Genomic DNA, 27,189 nt, shown 5'->3' on the forward strand with positions numbered 1-27,189 from the left:
TGATGAATCAACAACTGTTGAAACTAGTGAAGATCCATACGAAGGAGAATCCAGCAGACATGTTAACAAAGGTGGTCACTCAAGAAAAGTTAGAACTGTGCAGAGACATAGTTGGAATAACTTTCAAATAGTAGCTGCGTTAGAATGCAGCTGAAGGGGGAGAATTGATAAGTTCAGCTGCTGCCAACTACCAATTCTAGAAGCCCACCATTGTTGAAGCCACCAACCCATTCTAGAAGCCAACATTGTTGAAACCTCCATTGTTGAATGAAGAATTCAACCACCAACCACCTTCTTTAAGGCTATAAATAGAGCCTTATGTTTTACACAGAAAAATCAATCCAGAGAGATTGAAATACAATCCAGGAAGAGATTGTGAGAGCAAAAAGAGAGTTTGGTGAGGTTTTTTTTGTAGAGAGAAATTCTTGGTGTAAATTCTCTGTAATTCTATTCTTGTGAAATATAGTTGTTTTTCCTCCCAAATAATCTTCATATTGATCTAAGAATCACAACAGGTTGCAGCAAACTAAAAGTCAATGTAGAATTTAACTTCAATACCTGAATTTTTAACTCCCCTAGAAGCAAATAATTTCATCTTTCTGTTGTGCCTTTGACGGGCTCGCTGCTTCTTTCGCCTTCTCACAGTGATTTTGTGTTCTAGTTCTTCAACAATCCAAGAAAGCCAATTGGGAGTTCGAGCTGAAAGCATGAAATATACTATGGACAATCCAATAATTAGTCCACTTCCATATCCCATAAGAGCAGTTTTCCAAGAATCATTGAGAAATTCAGAAGTGCTTTCTTGATCATCTAGCACAGATATTGTATTATTTGTCTCTGATACCCTATCTTTTCCACAACCTTTTGAAATCGGAAATCCATGTAATCTATCATTACCTTCATATGAATTCTTCTGAAATGTTGCAAATTGAGGTCCTTGAGGGATGCATCCTTCGAGATTATTATAGGAAAGATTTAAGACTTCAAGATATATAAGCTGAGAAGCAAGCTGTTCTGGTATTTTTCTTGCTAGCTCGTTAACTAAAAGGTCCAATGATTCAACCGAAGATAAATCTCCCAATGAGGGTGGTATGCGACCTTGCAACCAATTATGCGATAAATTCAAAACCCGAAGTGAAACAAGATCTCCCATAATACTTGGATTATGTCTTTCAAATCTGTTACTTGAAAGATCAATAGCGGTGTAAACTGTCAAAATCCTAACAAGTTCAAGCTCCACTCCCTTGGTTGCAACTGTTATGTAATCTTGGTAATATCTGTCTCCAAGATATCTTAGTGCTTCCATTGTTTGATCAATTGTCCTTAATGAAACAGGCTCGTCGGTAAGTTATCCGTGAAGGCATTGTAAGAGAGATCTAAGATTCGAAGCTTAGGAAACAAATACCCAGTTCTTGATGTTCTGACGGGTCTGTGCAATTTATTCGATCTCAAGCTTAAAATTTGTAGTTTTGGAAGAGTTCCCGACCACATCGGAGATGTGTCGTTGTGGGGATTATCTCCTAAATCAAGAATTTGCAACTCTTTGCAATTGGCCAAAGATCGAGGGATTTCTCCCTCTAGTTCATTGCCACGCAAGTTGAAGCTTCTGAGTACACTTCTGAGTACAAAATAGATTCCCTCAAGCCACTGTATTCAAAACCAAATCCAAACCATGTTAATACTCCTCCGTCCTCAAACTAACCATGTAAAATAAATACTTATTTGACACTCTTCACTAGAGTTGAGTTTAAATAAAGCAATATAATTTATGAAGATTTATATAAACCGATTCTAACATATTAGGGATTAAGACATAATTATTATTATGATATACTCTCTAATAAAGCAACTATATTACAAACTTTGCTAACACAAATGTAAATGCAGATGGGCTGTATGTTACAAAATAAAGCTTAAAAGTTAATCTAGGAAATAGCCAAATAAGATAGTGAGTCAAACACTTATAACTTACTTTTCAATTACTGGCCAAATCAATAATTATGAAAACTAAGATATTAATAGTTACAATAAAACTAAAGCTTGACTTGAATGCCTGGAGTTGTGAAATCAAATCTTCCTTGGTGCTTCTTTCTACTTTGCATAATAATTCTGTGTTCAAGTTCTTCAATGATTCTTGCAAGCCATTTCAGATTTCCAGATGAAATCATGAAATATATTATGGATAATCCGATGCATAGTCCACTTCCATAACCCATAAGAGCCGCTTTCAAAAATTCAATGAGTAATTCAGAATTGCTTTCTTGATCATCTAGCACATATAAAGTATAATTTCTCTCTGACACCCGATCTTTGCCACAACCTTTCGAAAGTGGGAATCCACGTAATCCATTATTACCTTCATATGAGTTATTCTCAAAGGTTTGAAATTGAGATCCTTGAGGTATGCATCCCTGGAGATGATTGTGGGATAGATTTAAGAATGCAAGAGACGTAAGAGAAGAAAGTTGTTGTGGTATCGCTCCTGAAAGCTGATTAAATGAAAGGTCCATCGATTCGACTACAGATAAATTTTCGAGTGAATTCGGTATATGACCTTGCAACCGATTATGAGATAAGTTCAAAACCCTAAGTGCAGTGAGATCTCCTATAATATTTGGAATATGTCCCACAAATTTGTTACTTGAAAGATCAATAGCGGTGTAAACTGTCAAAATTCTAAAAAGTTCAAACTCCAATCCCTTGGTTGCAATTGTTATGGAATCTTTGTAATATGCATCTCCAAGATATCTTGGTTCTTCCATTGATTGATCAATTGTCCTCATGGCTTTCAGATGTTGAAACAGACTCGTTGGTAAGTTACCCGTGAAGGCATTGTAAGAGAGATCTAAGATTTGAAGCTTAGGAAACAAATTCTCAATTCTTGATGTTCTGATGGGTCCATGCAATTTATTCAATCTCAAGCTCAAAATTTGCAGCTTTGGAAGAGTTCCCAACCATATCGGAGATGTGTCGTTGAGGTAATTATCTCCTAAATCAAGAACTTGCAACTCTTTGCAATTGGCCAAAGATCGAGGGATTTCTCCCTCTAGTTCATTGCCACACAAGTTGAAGCTTCTGAGTACACTTCTAGTGCTAAAAGTTGTTGGAAGATACCCAGAAAGATTGTTGTATTGCATATCCAAAACCTTAAGATAATCACTCATGTTGCCAAAACATTGCGGAATTTCTCCCTTCAGATTGTTTCTACCCAAATCTAAAAATTCTAGTGATGTTAAATTGCAAATAGACAAAGGAATCTCTCCACTAAGATTATTTTGTGACATTAACAAAACATAAAGGCCACTGATATTACTTAAGCAATGCAGAATATTTCCCTTCAGGTTGTTTCTCTCTAAACGCAAATTTTTCAATAATGTCAAATTGCAAATAGATGAAGGAATTTCCTCAGTGAGATTATTGTTTAAGAGAATTAGATATTGCAAGTTTCTCAAATTCCCCAATGAAGAAGGAATAAAACCATCTAGAATATTATTACTCAAATCTAGCGCAATAAGAGACCTTAAGTTACCTATTTCTTTAGGAATGGGGCCGGAAAGATGATTGTCACCAAGAAACAAAATGGACAAGTTGGTCAAATTTCCCAATGAAGCAGGAATAAAACCATCTAGAGTGTTATAACTCAACTGTAGCCAAGTAAGAGACCTTAGGTTACCTATTTCTTCAGGAATGGGGCCGTAAAGATGATTGTTGCAAGAGACAAAAAGGACAAGCTGGTCAAATTCCCTAATGAAGCAGGAATAGAACCATTAAGAAAGTTAGCACCCAATTGTAGGTGAGTAAGAGACCTTAGGTTACCTATTTCTTCAGGAATAGGGCCGGAAAGATGATTGCTATAAAGATACAAAAAGGACAAGTTGGTCAAATTCCCCAATAAAGCAGGAATAGAACCATTTAAATGGTTGTCCCATATGTAGAGGATCTGAAGCTTGGCTAGGGAGCCGATTTGTGATGGGATTGCTCCTGAAAGCTGATTGACCGACAAGTCAAGATAGACAAGATTAGTGAGTTTACCAATTTCAGGTGGAATGGTGCCAGAGATATTGTTCATGTGAAGATCAACATATTCAAGAAAAGGGAGAGATGAAAATGGAAAATCATAGAGTGTACCAATAATACTAGCATTTGTGATATTCAACCTGTTTACCCTGCCATTAAAGCATTCAACTCCATACCAGTCCTTGCATGCATTAGAACTTTCTGTCCATGAATCCAATAAGGAATTATTCTGGTTCTTGAAACTTGCTTTCCATTTTAGGAGAGCAGTTGCTTCCTCAGTGGAAGCAGCAAAAGTAATTGTAAAGAGAAATAAGAGAGTGAAAAACTGAAGAAGAGAATTTTTTTTGGGAACCATCATCATATGTTGCTAAACGATGTTGAGTTGGATTATTTTAGTTTTTGATCGATAGCTGAAGCTAAATAGCTGGAGACATTCAAAGTTGAGAATATGAAATTAGAAACAAATATCAAATGTAAACAGAAATGAAAAACGTGTTTTATAATAGAAAGTTTAAAAAGTGGACTGAGAAATCCATTATAAGTATGTCGGTTTCCACTTGAAACACATGCATGTTTACCATCCATTAGAACCAAGGTTTTAAAAACGTGAGCACAAGACGAGGCATTTTACATGTGTCTCAGCGACGCGTAAGCCTCGTGAACGGGCGTAAGCCCCATGGGTATTTAATTTTTAATATTTTATAAAATAATATAATTACAGTAAATATTTATAAATAGGTAAAATTGCATAAAATTGAAGAAAACTATAAATATGTGAAATATGTGTGTGTGTGTTCCATCTCCACAAAAAACTAGTCAAAACAATCTATTATATGCTAGTTACAAGCACAAGTAACTTGAGTCGAAAAGAATAAAGTTTTCTACATGGAGGAACAAAAAGGATGACTAACATGCAATTTGAACTTTGAACTTGCTACTATGAAGGATAATGAAATTCTCTATGTATTTGTAAAACAAATTAAATATTAGTTGCTTTTGGAAGATATTAGCAAACTAGCGGATAAAATAAAAAATTGGGAAAGACCATAAATTAGGGCTTCAATCAATTTAAAAGGTCTTTACTTTTAAATTTAATATATACATTTCAGTTCCCTTTTAAAATATTTTGAGTAATTACAAGATTACTTTTGAGAATTTGAATATTATGTGAAGGACTTATTCAATAAATTTTATTTTAATTTGAAAAAGTCTATGGACTTACGCCTCACTACAAAAGCGCGCCTCAAACACCCGGGCGTACGGCCCGAACGCCCGAACGTATGCCTCGAATTGCTGGGTGTAAATCCAATAGGACTGTTCAATGTAAAACATCCAGTTAGACCAACTCACAGGTGGTCAACGTTAAGATTTCCAAAAGTAGAAACAAATATCAAGCTAATAAGCTCAAATAGATTGTCAAGTCACAAAAAGAAAAAGCAAAAAACAAATGTAAACAGAAATGAGAAACATGTTTTATAAAGAAAGCTTAAAGGTGAACATAGGAATAGCAAAATCCATTATATGTCGGTTTCCACTTGAAACACATGCATGTTTACAATCCATTAGAACCGGTGTTTTAAAAAGCGTGAGCATAAGGCGAGACATTTTACATGTGTTTCAGCGACGCGTAAGCCCCGAGGCATGGAGCGTAAGCCCCATGAGTATTTAATTTTTAATACAACAACAATAACAACACCGATTCAGTAAAATCCCATTAGTGGGGTCTGGGGAAGGTAGTGTGTACGTAGACCTTACCCCTACCCCGAAGGAGTAGAGAGGATGTTTCGAAAGACCTTCGGTTCAAGAAGACAAAAAGACAAAAGGAGACAATGTGAGTAACACCACAAAAATAATATGAAAAGCAGGAACAACATGAAATCAAGAAGAAAGATACAAAGCAAAAGCAAAATAGTATCCTGATCGCATCGAACTCAACCTAAGGAAGAGTGGGCGCTAATACTTTTACCCAATAGCGTATCAGGGTCAATTTTCCACAAGGAGCTTCAATTTGGAGTTAAGTGTTTGTATGGTCTAGGACAATGTTTTAGCTCCTAATTGATCATCTAATCATTTTTGGTTTTCTTTTGATTATCAACTCAATATATCAAGTACAAATTTAAAGCTAAGTTATGCTAAGATATTATATCTAAGTTGTATGCAATATAGAGAAAGGCACTAGGGTCGTGGCATGTACCTAGGTGGTCAACTAACGGGCAGAGATTCCTAATGCAAGAATGATGAATATGAGACTTATGCTATAACCATTGCACTTTTGCACCCACTCTCACACCTCTCGGTAGAGAGAGTGATTTTGCCCAATTGACTCTCTCGAGACCAATTGGGTAGGCCAATTTGCCCAAGCAACTTATGGTTCAAATTGGGTAATTACTCTCTTGAGGTTTAACCCGTTAATTGGGACTACCATTCTCATGGGTCCATCCCAATTCCTTGTTGGAATTAATCTTGGGGTCATAGACTCTCTTTCTCAAGAGGAGTCAAGACTTACTAAGCTAGACTTAGTGTTTGCAACCACCAAGTCTTAATGAAAACATAAGATTAATCCAAATAACAAATACCCAACATCATTCATGCACTAAACAATCACACCCATTAATTACCCACACTAGGGTTGAGCCACAACCCTAGCTAATGGGTTTAGCTAGCCATAATAGAAACAGAAATTGAAGAAATAGAAGATGAAACAACCATATTAATTAATTGCTAATGTTAAACTACAATAATCTATGATGAAAACTAAGCTAAAAATGCCCAAGATAGGCCAAAATATGAGTCTCACGAGCTCAGCTGCTATCCGCCCAAAAACAGAACTAAAAAACTCTGCTGAAAAGTAAAATGTTCTATTTATACTACACAGGAAAAACTGGACAAAAATACCCCTGAGGGTCTGGCGCGGACCGCGTACAAATGTCACGCGGCCGCGGAGGGCAATAAGTCTTCAAGTCTTGCTTCTGGAACTGAGGGATGCGGACCGCGCAGATATGTCATGTGGCCACATAGGTTAAGACGCGCGGACCGCGTAGAAATGGGATGCGGCCACGTAGTAGATTTTACCCAAAACTCAACTCTCTAAACTTTTACCCACGCGGACCGCACTGATTTGATGTGCGGCCGCGTGGGCTTTTGCCTTGATTTTCTGGGTCTCTAAACTTCCATCAGTGCGGACTGCGTGGAATTGATTGCGGACCGCGTGGCTTGACTTCAAACTTGCAAGGTCTCTGAACTCTCCTGCGCGGCCGCACACCCAATCAGTGCGGTCTGCGCAGGTCATCTTGTTCTGTTCCAGCCTCTGAACTCTCCTGCGTGGCCGCACACCAAATCAGTGCGGTCCGCGCAGGTCATCTTGTTCCCCACTTTAGTTGTCTTTTGACACTTTGTAGATTTCACTCCTTTTTGAGCCGATCTTTGATATTTATCATCTTGTCGCTCAAACCTGCAATCAAGTGTAATTTGTAAGCATTTTAGGACTAATATATGGCAATTAATGTACAAAGCTCAGGTAAGAATGAGTATAAAACATGTAGAAATTACAATTATCAACTCCCCCAAACTTAAACCTTTGCTTGTCCTCAAGCAAATAAAATGAGACGTATCCCTCAATGGAAAACACCAAAGTAATTCCTGTTTATCCTAATGTAACCTCAACAAGCATCAATTGGGACTAACAATTTCCCTCAATGCGAATGCATCATTAACACATTTAAACTTTGAAAACTTGTGGATCAAGTGCGACACAAGAGCATCAAGAGTTGATACATTTCATCAAGGAACCTTTCTCAATTTCTTTGGTCATTGTGGAACCCAAACTCACACATCCTCGACTTTCCCTGAGTGAACCTCACCTTTTAGAGTATTTGCACACAAATCGAGGTGAATGGACTTCTCTCTCATCTCTCACAAAGAAAAGGCCCTAAGTCCGGCTCTAAGTACCATATGCTTGCCCCTTATGTAAGTATCCACTAATGTAGGCTTCCCTCAACTCAAGATCATATAGGGCTTTTGAGGAGTCATTGTGAAGGCTTTGGGTAAAGGTAGGACGTGTTTTTGTTCAAATGGGTTCAATCTTCCCTCAAACACTTCTTTTGATTTATTTTGGCACACTTTCTTGACTCAATTGAGTAATTCACTTCTTTCAAGGGGTTAGAAAGACATATTGTCACTCTTTCTTTTGCAATTCAAACCCTTTCTCCTTTTTGTCACTTTTTCACTTTTTTGTTGTCCTTGGATTCCCTTTTTGGTTCTTATTCATTTCTGTCTTTCTTTTTGTCTTTTTCTCTTTTTCATTGCCTTCCTTTTCTTTTGCTTTTGTGCCTTTTTACCACGTTGATGCCTTTCTTGTCTCTCCCCCCAACTTAGACACTTGCCATTTACTCAAGGAAAGATTTGGGTGCCAAGAGAGGGTTTCGTTAAGAACGGGTATAGGCTTGTAGCTTGGTTCATGAACGAAAAATGTTTAAGGCTCAAAAGGGTTGAACTAGGGATTATTTCATTGGTAGGTCATGGAAATTGTTCAAATTTTGCATTTTGGATCAAGGAGAGCCTATAATCACGTCTCAAGTCAAGTTCCACCTATGATTTTGCCTCAACAAACATTCAGGGCAAGTTCTAGACCATCGGCTCGGCACTTGGGCTCACGATTCGAATTCTCACAACACACACTCAAGGATTGCCTAAGACGGAGTCGAGGGCCTACAACGACCTTAGGTATGATTCAAGCACACAATGGACCAAAATGACCATATGATGATTGTTTGGTCAACACAAGAGTCTCAAGGCCACAACTTTCACCATCCTAAACACAACATAATGTCTTTGACCATAGGATCAAAGGCAAATGTGCTAGGCCCAAGTGAAGTTTTGCCTGAGGTACCCTTAACTACAAAAACTTGAAAATCAAAAAAGAAAAATAAAAAAACGGACTCAAACCCTTAAGAAGGTTGTCACGCCATCTATCATTGGGAAGAGCCACCCGGTTCGCACAACACTCTAGCCTTGGAAAGAACCATGGAATTAAGAAAACCAAGGGCTTATTGTAAACGCCAAAACAAAACAAAAAGGCTAGGAGCCTGACTTTGCAACTAAAACGAATTTCTTTTACAAAAAATAGAAAACCAAAATGAAAACCGAATGAATATGTACAAAAGGGGAGTAGAATATACAACCAGGGGGAATGAATATATACATAGAGTATCTGTAATGAACAGTTGTATACAAGCCATCTATAACTACGAATGTGCAGAAAGTAAAAGAATATATACAGTAATCCAACAGTCAATCCAAATAGTAGGGCCACACCCCCACGAATAAAAGCTAGCATTGTCCCCAATGCTAACTATCAAAATAAAACATAAAAAATCAGCAAAGGATATAGAGCGGCCCCTCAAGCCTCATCAGTCACCATATGCTGCTCAGTACCTCCCGAGCCCTCTGTACCGGTCAAGCCTCATCAAACTGGTCCCTAGCCTGCTGCTGCTGTGCTGCTGGGACAAGTGTCTGCTCCTGATCCGGCTCATCAACTGGTGGAACTGAAGAGGGCTCAACATCTGCAGTACTAGAAGGGCCCACCTGAACTGGAGCCACCTCGATCACTATTCCATCTATGCTAGGGAGCTTTCTCTTCTTCCTTGGCCTATCCTCCTCTGCCTGTGGCTGCATTGCTGCTGGCTCTCCAGTTGGATCTCCAAATAGTAGGTCGAGTGGCATCTGATCTGCTAGCAGCTTGTCCACATCCACTCTCAACTGTGCAACTGACTCCTTGGAAGCTTTCTGCTTCCTCAGCTTCTTGTGCTCCCGAGCCAATTTCTCCAATGCTTTGCCATGGATCCCAACCACCTTAGTCAAGGCATCTTGTGTCGCCATCATCTTTTACTGGTTGGCCAGGATCTTCTTCAATGCATCCTCAATGGCGGAAGGAATCTCAACAGTAGCTGGTGCTCCCTGTGCCTGCACAACAATGGTCAAAGTAGACAACTTGGATGTTGCAACGGACATCCAGTTGTTCAAACTGGCAAGGGAGTGTGTGAGCTGGTTGGCAGTGAACCGGTGAGTCTTTGATGAAGGAATCACCGGATCAACTGCGACAGATGGACCAGCTATGGAGGAAGGACCTGGGGCAGTGCCTCATCAGTAGTAGGCTCAGGGGGCTGCTCAGTAGCAACTGACTCTTCAGACTGACCAGGTGCGGAGGAGGTAGAAACTTGAGTCTTTTTGCTTCTCTTTGGGTTGTCCGGACCCAACTGACATACCACGAGTAGGGGGGCACTGGAGGTACCGTAACATCATATCTTTTCTTCTTCACTTTCAACTCTCTGAAGTAAAGGGAGAGTGTGTTCGGAAAGGGGTAGTTTGTTTTTGTTTCATTCCCGACTTGAGAAATCACTCTCGACATTATGTTACCCACATTTAGAGGCAAACCCGCCATGATAGATGCTACCAAGACAGCCCGAGGAAGGGGAACAAAGTGATCGTGTGTAGACGGGACAAGTCGACTACACACGAAGGTCAACCACCCCTTGGCTTCAAAGTTTAGGGTGTTCCTCAGGATCTTTTCCTGTGCCTTCAACCACACAGGGACTGTACCTAGAGCTGCTAAATGCTCGGCCAACCACGGACGAACTTCCTTTTTCATTGCCAGCTACTCAAGATACTGAGACTCATCCTCTTCTTCGAACCCCAAGAAGTCATTCAGTGACTTCCCATCAAATAGCACGATCTTGTCCCTCACTTTTATTGCTTTGGAGTCCAGAACTATGTGGTGGACATTGCAATAAAACTCCTTCACCATGTGCTCGTTTGCAAATTCAACTCGCTCTTTGAAGAATCCCCAACCTTCTCTAGTGCGGAATTGTGCTTGCACATGAGGGTTGAGTGGGACAAGATTGGCATCTATGAACCGCCTTTCCGGAATCAACTTTCTCTTGGGCCACCATTCCCTGAATTTATTAGCAACCTCACTAACAAACCTGTCTGCCTATACCTCCGGTTTTCTAGTACGCTCAATCCCCCCGACCTGTGGCTCACCTCCCTCAGTATATCCTCCACTCTCCCCTGATAATGAAGTTGTGGGAGATGTGGAGTATTGCTCTTCTTCTCTTGCTACGGACTCATCAGACGAGTCCGAGATGACATTAAATGGCTTCTTGGAGGAGGCTATATTATCATGATCCGGGGAAGGAGAATTACGGAGCTGAAATGAAGTGGACATATGGGTGGGGGCAGACTCCGAGGTAATGCTCCGTGAAGGTGCATACTCACTCCCTGTGGAATGAGATGCAGCTCTATCAGCTTCCTGGATTATCTTCCAGGTTTTCTTGATCAGTTCTCTGGTTTGAGGAGTGAGTTTCACAATCCGCCTGTTTTTCCCTCCTCGGGAGGAACCACCTCTCCCAGGTTGTATTTCTTTGGCTGCTTGTTTTTTAGCCATTCGTTTTTGAACCATTGTTTGCAAGGAATACATGTCTAACATTGTTAGTAGAAGCACATAAGGTGAAGTAGACAGTTCAGTTAAATGAAAAGAGTGCAGACACAGTTACACAGGCAGAGGGGCGCGGACCGCACCAAAAGGCACACGATCCGTGCAGTATACTGGCACCAACACATACCTCTCTGAATAAACCGACGCGGTCCGCACAGAAATGGTACGCAGTTGCGTTGGTTCAGCATGGATCACACAAAAATGGTACGCGGTCCGCGCATGTGAAATACCAAAATGTTAACCTCTCTGAACTCTTCACACGCGGTCCGCACTGTTTTGGACCGCGGTCGCGCTGGGATCACGCGGACCGCACAGAAATGGCACGCGGACCGCACTGAGAAGGTTCGCCATTGCACCCAAGGGGCCACGCGGACCGCGCAAAAATGCTGCGCGACCGCGTAGGGCAAATATAACTGAGCCGGGATATTTTTTCATTAAGTCCCATTTTTGTTCACAATTTGAGTCCTAAGTGTCCTTACTCAATTAATTAACACGCATTTATGCCCCATGATTCAACCAAAACAACAAAAATCTAAACTAACAGTTAACTAAGAAGAAAAAAGGATGAAAGTAAGAAGTTATGCTAGTAGAGAGTGATTAAAAGAAACAAAAATTAGGCTATGAATGAAATAAACAAGAGTTGTTACCAGGGATTAATGAGAATCAACTAAATGAGCAGGAGATGCGGATGTACAGTGAAAATTAAAACTCCAGATGAAAATTTGCGAAAAGGTTCAAATGAGGCCCAAGGCTTCTATTTATAGAAAAGCCCTGGGGACTCACAACTTACCTACCAGCGCAGCCGCATGAAAATGGCCGCGGTCCGCGCTGGTTTTCCTTCCTTCACATTTGACTGCACAGCCCACGTGGACCGCACTGTTTTGGACCGCGGCCGCATGTAAGTTATCAGAGAATTGGTGATTTCAGCTTTTCCCACGTGGACCGTACTGCTTTAGACCGCGGACGCGTAGGAATTTTATTAGAGAGCATGCCATTTAAGTTTTCACACGCGGACCGCGTTGAATCTTCTGAGAATGAACTCTCAGTTGCTCAAGCCCACGCGGACCGCACTGTTTTGGTATGCAGCCGCGTGGGCAATATTCAGAGACTGCTTATTACCCCTGGTTCAACATTACCCCTGCAACACTTCACAAATTATCAGCTCAAAAATCCTACTCTACAACAGAAAAACAAAGAAAAGGAAAAAAGACATGGGTTACCTCCCAAGAAGTGCCTGATTTAACGTCGCGGCACGACGCATGTTACCATCACAGTCATTTCCAATGAATGAGTGCCACCACGTGGCTGTCATCAATCTTTCCCAAATAGTGCTTAACACGATGCCCATTGACTCGAAAAACTTCACTATTCTTATTTTTGAGATCAATAGCACCAAAGGGAGTTACACCAACCACTTCAAATGGGCCGCTCCACTTAGACTTCAGCTTGCCCGGAAATAACCTCAACCGGGAATTGAAAAGAAGAACCATGTCACCAACTTTGAATTCCTTCCCTCGGGAATACTTGTCATGAAGGTACTTCATCTTGTCCTTATACAAGGACGAGCTAGAGTAAGCATGAAACCTAAACTCATCAAGTTCATTAAATTGCTCAACCGAGAGATTTGCAGCTACATCCCATTCTAAGTTCAACTTTTTCAGAGCCCACATAGCCTTATGTACCAATTCTACCGGAAGATGACAAGCCTTCCCAAACACCAACCGATACGACGACATACCAATCGGAGTCTTGAAAGCTGTACGATAAACCCAAAGAGCATCATCTAATTTCTTCGACCAGTCGGTCCTATTTGCATTGACAGTCTTGGATAAAATACTCTTGATCTCACGGTTGGACACATCAAATTGGCCACTCGCTTGAGGATGATAAGGAGTGGTCACCTTGTGATTTACCCCATACTTGGCTAGCAAAGAGTCAAAAGCCTTGTTGCAAAAATGAGAACCCCCGTCACTGATGATAGAACGTGGAGTGCCAAACCTTGTGAAGATACTCTTTTTCAAGAACGCCACCACACTTCGAGCTTTATTATTTGGCAAAGCTATGGCCTCAACCCATTTCGACACATAATAAACCGCTACCAAGATGTAAGTGTTGCCACAAGAACTTACGAATGGTCCCATAAAGTCTATCCCCCCAAACATCAAAAATGTCAACCTCTAGAATCGTGTTAAGGGGCATCTCATCTTTCTTAAAAATCCCTCCGACACGTTGGTATTCATCACATCTTTTCACAAAGTCAGCGGCATCCTTGAACAAAGAAGGCCAATAAAAACCACAACTCAACACTTTAGACGCCGTCCTCGCCCCGCCATGATGGCCACCATAGGGCGAAGAGTGACAAGCTTCCACAATACTCAATTGCTCTTCTTCGGGAACACACCGGCGAATTACACCATCGGTGCAAATTTTGAAAAGATACGGCTCATCCCAATAGTAGTCCAAACAATCCCGCTTGAGCTTCTTCCTTTGGTTAGAAGAGAGCTCATACGGAACCACACCGGTAACAAGATAATTGGCAATGTTGGCGAACCATGGCATGTCTAGCATTGCAACCGAGAGGAGTTGTTCATCCGGAAAAAACATCATTTATCTCAAGGCCGCCCAAAGGCCTCCCTTCCTCCTCCAATCGAGACAAGTGGTCCGCCACTTGATTTTCACTACCCTTTCTATCAACAATCTCTAAATCAAATTCTTGAAGAAGAAACACCCATCTCATTAACCTCGCTTTAGAATCTTTCTTCGTTATCAAATACCTAAGGGCGGTGTGATCGGTATGAATAATCACTTTGGCCCCCATAAGGTATGGGTGAAACTTCTCCATGGTAAAAGAAATGGCAAGCAATTCCTTCTCGGTGACCGTGTAATTCCTTTGAGCTGCATTCATTGTCTTACTTGCGTAGTACACCGGATGGAACATTTTGTTGATTCTTTGGCCCAATACCGCCCCAACCGCAACATCACTAGCATCGCACATGAGCTCAAAGGGCAAGCTCCAATTTGGTGTAGTAATGATGGGGGTAGTCGTCAACTTTTGCTTTAGAAGCTCGAAAGCCTCCATACATTTCTCATCGAACACATATTTGGCATCTTTCTCTAGCAATTTACACAACGGGTTAACTACCTTAGAAAAGTCTTTGATGAATCTTCGGTAGAAACCCGCGTGTCCCAGAAAGCTTCTCACCCCTTTGACAGAAGTAGGGGGAGGGAGCCTTGAGATAACCTCAATTTTTGCCTTATCAACCTCAATCCCTCTTTTTGAAATTTTGTGACCCAACACAATTCCTTCTTCTACCATAAAATGACATTTCTCCCAATTGAGAACCAAGTTTGTATCTTCGCATCGGGCCAACACACGATCCAAGTTTTGCAAGCAATCACCAAATGAGTCCCCAACCACACTAAAATCATCCATGAAGACCTCCAATATGTTCTCCACCATGCCGGTGAAGATTGCCATCATACATCGTTGGAAGGTCGCCAGTGCATTACATAATCCAAATGGCATTCTAGAGAAGGCGAAAGTGCCATAAGGACATGTGAAGGTTGTCTTTTCTTGGTCTTCTGGGGCAATAAGAATTTGGTTATAACCTGAATACCCATCTAAAAAACAATAGAAAACCCGGCCCGCAAGACGATCAAGCATTTGATCCAAGAACGGCAATGGGAAATGATCCTTTCTAGTCACCTTGTTCAACTTCCGGTAGTCCATGCATACTCTCCAACCCGTCACAGTACGAGTCAGAATAAGTTCATTGTTGTCATTGGTCACCACCGTCATTCCTCCTTTCTTTGGCACACATTGTACCGGAGAAGTCCACGAACTGTCAGAAATTGGATACACCACCTCGGCGTCAAGCCACTTGATGACTTCCTTTTTAACCACCTATTGCATGGTCTCATTGAGTCTCCTTTGATGTTCAAGGGATGGCCTAGCATCCTCCTCCAATATTATCTTGTGCATGCAAAACGCGAGGCTAATACCCCGAATATCCGCCAAGGTCCATCCAATCGCCCGCTTGCGCTTTTGAAGAACCGCCAAAGTGGCATCAACCCGCACGTTAGTCAATCAAGAAGAAAGAATAACCGGCAAAGTAAAATTAGGACCAAGAAATTCATACCTGAGGTGAGGAGGAAGTGGTTTCAATTCCAACACCGGTGGCTCCTCAATAGATGGCTTGGTGGGTGGAGTTTTGCAATTTTTAAGATCAAGAGATAACTTCCTCGGTTCATAAGAATACGAGCCCATGCCATGTAATGCGTTCACGCACTCCACCCTTCTAGCATCATCATCAACATCCATGTTCAATAGCACGGCCTCAAGTGGGTCCTCAACATTTGCCATTGCGCTTGTGTCATCCACTCTCACTGCCGTGACAATGTCAACAAACGAGCACATTTCAGTGCTATTTGGTTACCTCATTGATTTGCATACGTGGAACACCACCTTTTCATCACCAACACGGAAGGTCAATTCTCCAGCTTCCACATCAACCAAGGCCTTCCCCGTAGCTAGGAAGGGCCTCCCAAGAATGATAGGCACCTCAAAATCCACTTCGCAATCCAAGATCACGAAATCGGCTGGCAATATGAGCTTATCAACACGAACAAGGACATCATCAATAATTCCCAAAGGCCGCTTCATTAACCGATCCGCCATTTGAATTCTCATAGAAGTTGGACGAGGTTGTCCGATACCCAAGGTCTTGAAGACCGAATATGGCATTAAATTGATACTTGCCCCCAAGTCACAAAGGGCTTTTTGCAAAGTCGTCACTTCCAATGGTACATGGGATAGTGAATGCACCGGGATCCTCAAGTTTCGGAGTCATAGAATGCACAATTGCGCTCACTTGATGGGTCATCTTATTGTCTCGCACTCCATTGATCTCTTTTTTGTAACCAAATCTTTCATGAACTTTGCGTATCCCGGCATTTGCTCGAGTGCCTCCACCAAAGGCACATTGATAGTCAAACTCTTCATCATTTCAATGAATTTCTTAAATTGGTTGTCACCCTTTTGCTTGGCCAACCGTTGAGGATAAGGCGGAGGAGGTCTAGGCAAGGGTGCCTTGGCTTTTGGCACCACCGGTTCGGGCATATCAATGACGCGTTTCCCTAGACGGGTTCACGGCCTCTTGAGTCTCCTCCTCACCTTCATCAATTTCAATTCTCACATCATTATTTGCACTTGGTTCAACAACATCCTCAACTACCAACGGGATCTCATCATTTTGCAACTCACCTTCATCTACCGGAACTTGGTTTCCTCTTGAGGCATGCACACCACCACCTTTTCCACTTCGCATTATCACTGCCATCACATGATTATTGTGCCCACCCTTGGGGCTTACTACCATATCACTTGGTAAAGCACCCTTTGGGCGAGTATTTAACGATTGAGAGATTTGGCCTAATTGCATTTCCAAGTTCCGGATAGATATGTTATGCAAAGCTAATTGGGCCTTGGAATCTTGACTCTTTTTCATCGTTTGCTCGAACATGCTTTCAATTCTCCCCATCTCGCTTCCGGACGAACTCGGACCTTGAGAAGGAAAGGGAGGCAGGTTATTGGGTTGTTGATACATAGAGGGCCTTTGAAAGCCTTGCCCCTATTACCTTGCCCACCATTGTTGTTCCAACCACCTTGACCACCATTGTTGTTGTTCCAATTGTTGTTCCCGTTCCAATTACCTTGATTCCCCGAATTATTGTTCCCCCAATTGTCTCCTTGATTGTTGTTGTAATTCCAATTGCCACTTTGTTGATTGCCCCAATTACCTTGGGGTCTCCATTGTTGATTCCCTTGATTACCTCTATTCCCTTGATAGTTGTTGACATATTGGACTTCCTCACTTTGATCATCAAAACCTTCATTCGAATATCTGTTACCATCATTGTTATTGTCATATTGTTCACAATTACCTTGAGGTTGTTGTCCTCTTTGCCTCCTTTTCAACATAGAAACACCTTCCATTGCGTTGACTTGGCACGGGTTTTGGACTTGTTGCAATTGCGCCTTTGCCAATTGATTCATAGTTGTTGTAAGCTCGGCTATAGCTTGGCCATGATCGTGCAATTCCTTGTGCAAATGGATGACCGTGGGTCACCTTAGGGCACGTTTGCTCGGCTTTGCCATGCCGAAGAGGTGTCGGCCATTTCATCAAGTACATCACATGCCTCTTGGTAAGAAAGTTTCATAAAATTCCCTCCGGCCAATTGGTTCACAATGCATTGATTTGTGGTGTTGATGCCCCGATAAAAGGTTTGTTTAATCATAGCCTCGATCATGTCGTTATTAGGGCACTCTTTCACCATTGTTCTATATCTTTCCCATATCTCATGCAAAGGTTTTGTTGGCTCTTGCTTGAAAGCTAGAATTTCATCCCGAAGAGCTGCCATATGACTTGGAGAGAAGAACTTGGCAATAAATTTGTCCACCAACTTATCCCATGTTGTAATAGAATGATCGGGGAGCCTTTCTAACCAATCCAATGCTTTACCCCGGAGAGAAAACGGGAAAAGCCTCAATCTCAACGCATCCTCGGACACGTTTGTCTGTTTGCTACCCCAACATGTATCCACGAACCCCTTCAAGTGCTTGTAGGCATTTTGATTGGAGGCACCCATGAAATAACCTCTTTGCTCGAGCAAGGTCAGCATAACATTTGTGATTTGAAATTTCCCCGCCCGGATTTGGGGAGGAACAATAGCACTAGCGTATCCTTGATTTGGTAGAACTATGGGAACTACTCTCGGCGGTGCCGGAGGAGGGTCTGGAATGTTGTTGTTATCATTAGCATTTATATTGACATGCCAGCCTCTCCGTGGGAGTTGAGGTAAGACCTCATCTTGTTCTAGATCATCTACCTCCTCCCCCGCTATCACATTACCGAGAGGGTCATTTGCATTAAGAGCCATTGTACCTGATTGATCGACACACACAAAGTTAGTAAATAAGAAGGAAAGAGAAGCAAAACACAATACTAGCTACACAAATAGTCAACATCGTAAAACTCCCCGGCAACGATGCCAAAAAGTGATCGCAGCAGACTCAACCTAAGGAAGAGTGGGTGCTAATACTTTTACCCAATAGCGGCATCGGGGTCAATTTTCCACAGGGAGCTTCAATTTGGAGTTGAGTGTTTGTATGGTGTAGGACTATGTTTTAGCTCCTAATTGATCTTCTAATCATTTTTGGTTTTCTTTTGATTATCAACTCAATATATCAACTACAAATTTAAAGCTAAGTTATGCTAAGATACTAATTCTAAGTTGTATGCAATATAGAGAAAGGCACTAGTGTCGTGGCATGTACCTAGGTGGTCAACTAGCGGGTAGAGATTCCTAATGCAAGAATGATGAATATGAGACTTATGCTATAACCGTTGCACTTTTGCACCCACTCTCACACCTCTCGGTAGAGAGAGTGATTTTGCCCAATTGACTCTCTCGAGACCAATTGGGTAGCCAATTTGCCCAAGCAACTTATGGTTTAAATTGGGTAATTAATCTCTCGAGGTTTAACCCATTAATTGGGACTACCATTCTCATGGGTCCATACCAATTCCTTGTTGGAATTAATCTTGGGGTCATAGACTCTCTTTCTCAAGAGGAGTCAAGACTCACTAAGCTAGACTTGGTGTTTGCAACCACCAAATCTTAATGAAAACATAAGATTAATCCAAATAACAAATACCCAACATCATTCATGCACTAAACAATCACACCCATTAATTACCCACACTAGGGTTGAGCCACAACCCTAGCTAATGGGTTTAGATAGCCATAATAGAAACAGAAATTGAAGAAATAGAAGATAAAACAACCATATTAATTAATTACTAATGTTAAACTACAATAATCTATGATAAAACTAAGCTAAAAATGCCCAAGATAGGCCAAAATATAAGTCTCACGAGCTCAGCTGCTATCCGCCCAAAAACAGAACTAAAAAACTCTGCTAAAAAGTAAAATATTCTATTTATACTACACAGGAAAAACTGGACAAAAATACCCCTGAGGGTCTATCGCGGACCGCGTACAAATGTCACGCGGCCGCGGAGGGCAATCAGTCTTCAAGTCTTGCTTCTGGAACTGAGGGATGCGGACCGCACAGATATGTCATGCGGCCGCATAGGCTAAGACGCGCGGACCGCGTAGAAATGGGATGCGGCCACGTAGTAGATTTTACCCAAAACTCAACTCTCTGAACTTTTACCCACGCGGACCGCACAGATTTGATGTGCGGCCGTGTGGGCTTTTGCCTTGATTTTCTGGGTCTCTGAACTTCCATCAGTGCGGACCTCGTGGAATTGATTGCGGACCGCGTGGCTTGACTTCAAACTTGCAAGGTCTCTGAACTCTCTTGCGCGGCCACACACTAAATCAGTGCGGTCCGCGCAGATTATCTTGTTCTGTTCCAGCCTCTGAACTCTCCTGCGCGGCCGCACACCAAATCAGTGCGGTCCGCGCAAGTCATCTTGTTCCCCACTTCAGTTGTCTTTTGACACTTGGTAGATTTCACTCCTTTTTGAGCCGATCTTTGATATTTATCATCTTGTCTCTCAAACCTGCAATCAAGTGTAATTTGTAAGCATTTTGGGACTAATATATGACAATTAATGTACAAAGCTCAGGTAAGAATGGGTATAAAACATGTAGAAATCACAGTTATCATATCCCTACCAAACTAGTCTCACAAAGTCATGATATAAGTCAAGACTCAACTACCTCCTAACCTACAACCCTAATATTCGACCTCCACATGTTCCTATCAAGTGCCATGTCCTCGAAAATATGAAGCCTCTCCATATCATGCCTAATCACCTCCCCCAATAATTCTTAGGCTGCCCTCTACCTCTTCTCGTGCCCTCCACAACCAGCCATTCGCACCTCCTTACCGGAGCATCTGGGCTTCTCATCTGAACATGCCCGAACCATCTGATCACTTCCCGCATCTTGTCATCAATGGGAGCCACGCACACCTTCTCCCGAATATCATCATTCCTAATCTTATCCATCTTAGTATGCCCGCACATCCACCTCAATCCTCATTTCTGCTACCTTCATCTTCTGGGTATTTAATTTTTAATATTTTATAAAATAATATAATTACAGTAAATATTTATAAATAAGTAAAATTGCATAAAAAATAAAGAAAACTATAAATATGTGAAATATATATATATATATATATATATATATATATATATATATATATATATATATATATATATATATATATATATGTGTGTGTGTGTGTGTGTTCCATCTCCACAAAAAACTAGTCAAAATAATCTATTATACGTTTCTTACAAGCACAAGTAACTTGGGTCGAAAAGAATAAAGTTTTCTACATGGAGGAACAAAAAGGATGACTAACATGCAATTTGAACTTTGAACTTGCTACTATGAAGGAGAATGAAGTTCTCTTTGTATTTGAAAAAAATTTTAAATATTCGTTGTTTTTGGAAGATATTAGCAAACTAGCGGATAAAATAAAGAATTGGGAAAGATCATAAATTAGGGCTTCAATCAATCTAAAAGGTCTTAACTTTTAAATTTAATACATTTCAGTTCCCTTATAAAAGTTTTGAGTAATTACAAGCTTACTTTTGAGAATTTGGGTATTATATGAAGGACTTAATCAATAAATTTTATTTTAATTTGAAAAAGTCTTTGGGCTTAAGCCTCACTATAAAAACGTGCCTCAAACACCCGTACCCAGGCGTACGGCCCGAACGCCCGAGCGTATGCCTCGAATTGCTGGGTGTACACCTCTTGAGACTTTCTCCCCACACCATCGCTTGGGGCATTTTTGGTGCGCATCGCTCCAGGGCTCGCCCCAAAAATGCCTTTTAAAACACTGATTAGGACTGTCTTCATTTCCCTTATCTTATGAATCGAGCACAGAATCTGCCAATTCTGTTTCAATTCATCGATAACAAGGGATCTAACAATCTCACAGTCTGTCTCCACAATAAGGTTCCTTATATTGTTAGTCTTGCACCATTTAATCCCCATAACATGGTCTTTGCCTCGGCAACATTATTAGAGCATTTTCCGAAGTACGCTGAGAAGGCCATTATGAAGTTTCCATTATGGTATCTCAGAACACCTCCTCCTCCTACACTCACCTTTATAAATAAAGTTTCCTATTAGTCAATCTTAATTAGCTTATTTCCTTTGAGAATTGAGAATCACAAAGGTGAAATTCATTGAGAAATTTTAAGGTTTCAAACAGATTTTACTTTTTGGAAAAAAATATGGCCCATTATCTATTGAGTTTCGAATCGTGCGCTACTTGATCTCGGAGATTTCTTGGTTATTTCTGTGAGCAAAGCAAATATGATGTGAAATTGTGTGCTATATATTGACTTCCTCTTGGAGTTATGTAACGAGACATTTTATGTTGAAAATATGAACTTAAAAGAAAAAGATCAATCTAATAAAGCTCATATAGATTATTAAAAACCTTGTTAAGCTAATTAGAAAATGTAAATAAATGTAAAACATCTCAGAGCGATTCTTCATAAACAAATCCACATCATTCGGGAAAAATCATCGACAAAAGTGAAAAATTATCTGAATCCAACTTTAGAGACAATTGGACATGGCCCCCAAATATCTGAATGGACTAATTCAAAAGCAAAATCAACTCATTTATTAATTCTAAGACCCAACGAGCTTCGATGATATTTTGCAAAATGACAAGACTCACATTCTACCATAGGTACATCATGAAACCGGGGGCATTAACTTCTTCAAAAATTAGAGAAGGATATCCCAACTGACAATGTGATTCAAATGGCAAGACAACACTTGAGCAAGCAACTAACCGAGGAACCCATGTATCAAGGATGAAGAGACCATCAGATACATGTCCTTTACCAATAGTCTGCTTCGCCATAAGATGTTGGAAAAGGCAGTAAACGGGAAAGAATGAGATAAAGCAACTTAGGTTTTTGGTAAGCTCACTCACAAAGATCATATTAAAGGCAAGACTTGGTAGACTTAGAACAGATAATAGGATAATAAATGAAGTGGGTTTAACTGTCAATGTTATAGGTTGAACCATCAGCTATAGTTACAGGAGATAGTGCCTTATGTGACTGAAAACTGGAGAAGATTTTAGAATGACCTGTCATGTGATCTACGTGTCACGACCCAAACGAAGGGCCGCGACGGGCACCCGGTGCCTTACTCAACCGAGTACCAACTTAACATATCTTTCTTATCATACCATCATGGGTAAATAAGAGTGAAATGCCATCATGAGATAACCAGGATAAAACATAAGGAAACCTCGACATATGACGACCCAACATGATATACAAACTTATACATGTGACAAACGGGCATATAAGGCTGACATGATAGACACTCAGACCATAGGCCCGCAAGGCTATACAAGTATCCATATACATGACATATGTCTACAAGCCTCTAAAGTACATAAATGTCATAAAGGTCGGGACAACGACCCGCCATATCAATTAATACATGTCTAAAGCATATTGACCAAATAGGCAACTCCGGAGCAAGTGGAGTGCAACAACACCTTCCACTAAGCTGATAGCCTACTAAGATGACTGTCAACCCGCCAATCGAGACCTGTGATGATAAAACTCGACATCCCTAAGCAAAAAAGACGTCAGTACGAATAAAGTACCGAGTATGTAAGGCAGAAAATCATAAATAATAACCATAATGTAAAGAGAGATAGAGAAGATATAACCTGTAACATCTGAGGGCCTCTAAGGGCGACTGGTATGAAATGCATGATACGTATATATACATATACTTTAAAAAAAATATGCCTCTGTAGACATCATCATTATATCGTACCAGACCTCGAAGAGGACTCGGTAAAAATGTACCTGGCCATCATAAGGCTCGGTAGAATCATACCCAACCACGTGGAGCTCGATAATACCCAACTAATCAGTGGTTGCACAATAGGTGTCGTAACGGCTCGGTAGAGGAAAATCGATACATATATATAATGCATGTTGGACTCATGTAATCACATTCTCAACCTTCCAGAGTGACGTAAGGTCGTTGTACCTTTGATTAACATTACAGACATGATACCATCAATATGAACTTCAATAGGATTCAAGGATCATACTACTTTCTTAGAATAAGTTTATAAGGAAAGAACAACATGGAAAACCTTAGTTGCTAGGAGTAGATCCGTTATAAAATAGCATATTGTTCATGTTCAATTTACTTTAGATCATGCCAACAGAAAGAAAAAAGTTACTTAACGTACCTTTGCAATCTTCTCTCCAATCATCAACCAAGCTCAATATGATCTTCTTACGTCTACAATGAGTAACCCAACTTCGTCGTCATCATGTAAATATAGTAACTCACATATTTCTAAATCAATATTCTACAAAAAAAATGGAAAACACCTCCCCTATTTTTAATACATCCCATAAGTTACTAAAAGTCAACCAAAGCCCAAACAACAGTAATAAAATTCATAGTAAGCTCTCTGATTACTTCAACAACTATTTTGAGCAACAAACTCGATTTACAATTAAAAAATATCATTTAATCCAATTCCTTTACCATAAATCTGCCTACAACTTATATAACATCATATTTATGCTTACAATATTGTTTTCAGCCCAAAACATCATAAGAATAATATTCAAAAATAGTCCTCACGCCTAGCACCTTAACATTTATCGTCAACCTCTTATTTTTCATGTTATCTTCTTTAATCAACTGAATTAGCACATAGATAAGCTTAACAAAATCAGCCACAACATAATCAAACTATTTATAATAATTTCCGGTAACAACAAACCATATATATAGCCTCAACACAGCCCAGAAAAAAAGATAACGATTACTTATGCCATGTCAATTACTATCTTATAGATTTTCGATCAAACAACTCAACCAACACATGATTAACCTTAAGAACAACCAAGAATATGATTTATTTACCTTAGGCAGTAGATACAAATTGAAATCCCCAGCTGATGTAGCTCGCAATAACCCTCAATCACGCCACAACACTTCAGGAGTTGTATTCTCTTCTTGAATCAACTTTTGTGTTCAAGTTGGTGTGTAAACACTTGTATTTCGTCTTGAAACTATAATATATATGAAGGAGGTAATGATTCTTAGTTTAATCATAAGGAACAACACAAAATATAAGGTTACTTAACTTTGAATAACCCTCTAAAACAACCATAAGATGAAGAACTACGATCTAGCAAGCACCACGGGATTTCTAGCATTGGATTCATGTTTTTATCTTAGGTTTTCACCCTAGAATAATGGGGGAACTCTTTGATAGCATTTAAGAGGGTTTAGGAAGTGTTTTGGATGAGACAAAATGAGTTAAAATGACATATAATTGACTTAATTACAAGCTGAAGTTGTACACCGACTTTGTGGGTCCCATGGGAGCTGCTTGCGCAGCCTCGCAAAAAGGGGAGTATCTCTCTACTCCGATGTCATATCGAGGAACGGTTAAATAAGTTAGAAACTAGACTCATATATATTCTATTTTGTAGGTGGATTACCCTGTAATTCCAAGTATATATGGAGAAAATCTCAGCTGCATTTGACATGATTTTCAGCACATTTATGAATGTAACTTATGATGACCTTTGTCAACTTTTAATCCACAACTCGTTTTGACTTCAAAACCTAACAAAAATTTATCATACGACTAAAATAATTCATAATATAACCTCCTTATCATGTTAAGAACCCTAGTATTACATGTTATAACATTCCCAACTTGTCGACATTCGACGAAACTTATTTTCTTCAATTCGTTTCGCTTCTTAGTTATCTAAACTACTTAACTCCGACTTAATACCATATCACACCATATTCCCCCTTTTCGGGGAGTACTAAGATTTAGTGCTATGACAATCTACCTATAGATATTTTACCTCTTCATCTTTAGCGTCTTATCACATCATCAATGACTCTTACTCGCCTTACGGTAACCCTTCTGTACCAGAGATAACTGAATTCCTTACGCACACGGGTGATACCTAGCGTAACTGGCACACTTAGACCTTTAAGCATAACTATTCTCATAGTTCTTGCTTTAGGGAAGCATCTTCCTGAATGAACTTTAAAGGTTATTCTTTTTTTATCCATTCTATTAGTCGGAATGCTATCTCTATAATTCACACGATGCCGACTATTATCAAATCTTCTGATCCCTAATTCTTGTTCAATTTATCTTGTTCACTAGCCCATACTGATTTTTATTACTCTGTGGTCTAACATTTCCTTCTGGTAATCATGTTGGAGTCACTAACTCATTTCTCGAAATGGGGATATGATTCTATGGTTTATACTCTTTTATTGTCTCAAGGCCTATAACCTCTTGTCTTTTCCTTCCATTGGCTACATACTCTGTAATCGTGTCATATTTTGATTTACCATTATCATCCATCTATCACATCTTACTCATAATACTTTATTTACTCTCTTCTTATTCTCCTACTAATATTTTCATCTATTACCTTATTCTGAAAGCTTCAACAAAATAAATTTTCACTTTAGCTTCCCTTGCTCTATCCACTAGATCTTCGGGTCGCCTAGCATTCTCTCTTTACTAGGAACGGGAGCCATACAAAGGTAAATATTTATACCTTCTAGGATTCCAGTGCCGATCTTCTAAATTTTCCTAGACATTCTAGTATTCATATCTAACTGTACTATTCTATAGTGCACCATCTAGGTATCTCACAAGGAGAACTATTGCCATGTTTTGCACTATCCTTCAGAAATGTTAGCTAATGATAACAATCCATCCACAATTTTAGGTTACTCTAGACCCAGATGGATTCTGATATCCTATCCTTCTCTTAAACTATGTCTGTTAGCTCCCATAGGGCATAACTAAGATGGATGTGGCTAATTGTATATACCTTTGTTACTGTTGAAGTTAACTCAGAATAGTTATATTTCTTTGCCTGAATTGTAAATACTGATAATCTTCACTAACTGGGTACCTCGTACCCTTCTCTACCTTGCTTTTTTACTTGTTAAAACTTGTATCTGCCTTCTGATTCTCTTGTTGCTTTTTAAACCATATGGAGGAATATATATTCATGCCTTAGGGCTCTTTATCAAGAAGCTTACACGTCTTAGTACACACATAACCTACTGAAGATCTTACATTTACTCATTATAACCATGATGCAAAATCGAATTCCTTTGATCAACTCTTCCATAGCCACATTCAATCTCTTATCAATTGTCTTTGTAGATGTAGTTATCATTGTATTAAGAATAAAATAGAATTTAGGAGATTGAATTCTTACAATTGAGCTCTACCATACGATCTAGAGTAAGAAGAAAGAGTGATAGTCTTAAATGCCCTGTAGCCTCCTGCTTATAAGTGTGGTGCACAACACACCCATAAACAAAACTCTACCAGACGGGGCTTATAGACTTCCTAGGACAGAACTGCCCTAGTAGTACTTTTGTCACGACCCAAACCTATGAACCGCGATGGATACCCGGTACCTTACTCAACTGAGTACCAACGTAACGTATATTTCTTATCATACTATCATGGGTAAATAAGACCGAAAGGCCATCATGAGATAACCAGGATAAAACATAAGGGAATACTCGATATATGACAACCCAACATGATACACAAA

General features: G+C 40.1%; 1 pseudogene; it reads right to left on the bottom strand.

Moving 5' to 3' along the window:
- Positions 1-345: 345 nt before the first annotated feature.
- On the bottom strand, positions 346-4,428 carry LOC107796947 (uncharacterized; annotated as a pseudogene).
- Positions 4,429-27,189: the final 22,761 nt, after the last annotated feature.

The sequence above is a fragment of the Nicotiana tabacum genome, chromosome 20 (assembly GCF_000715075.1).
Source record: "Nicotiana tabacum cultivar K326 chromosome 20, ASM71507v2, whole genome shotgun sequence".
In the NCBI taxonomy this organism is placed as follows: Eukaryota; Viridiplantae; Streptophyta; class Magnoliopsida; order Solanales; family Solanaceae; genus Nicotiana; species Nicotiana tabacum.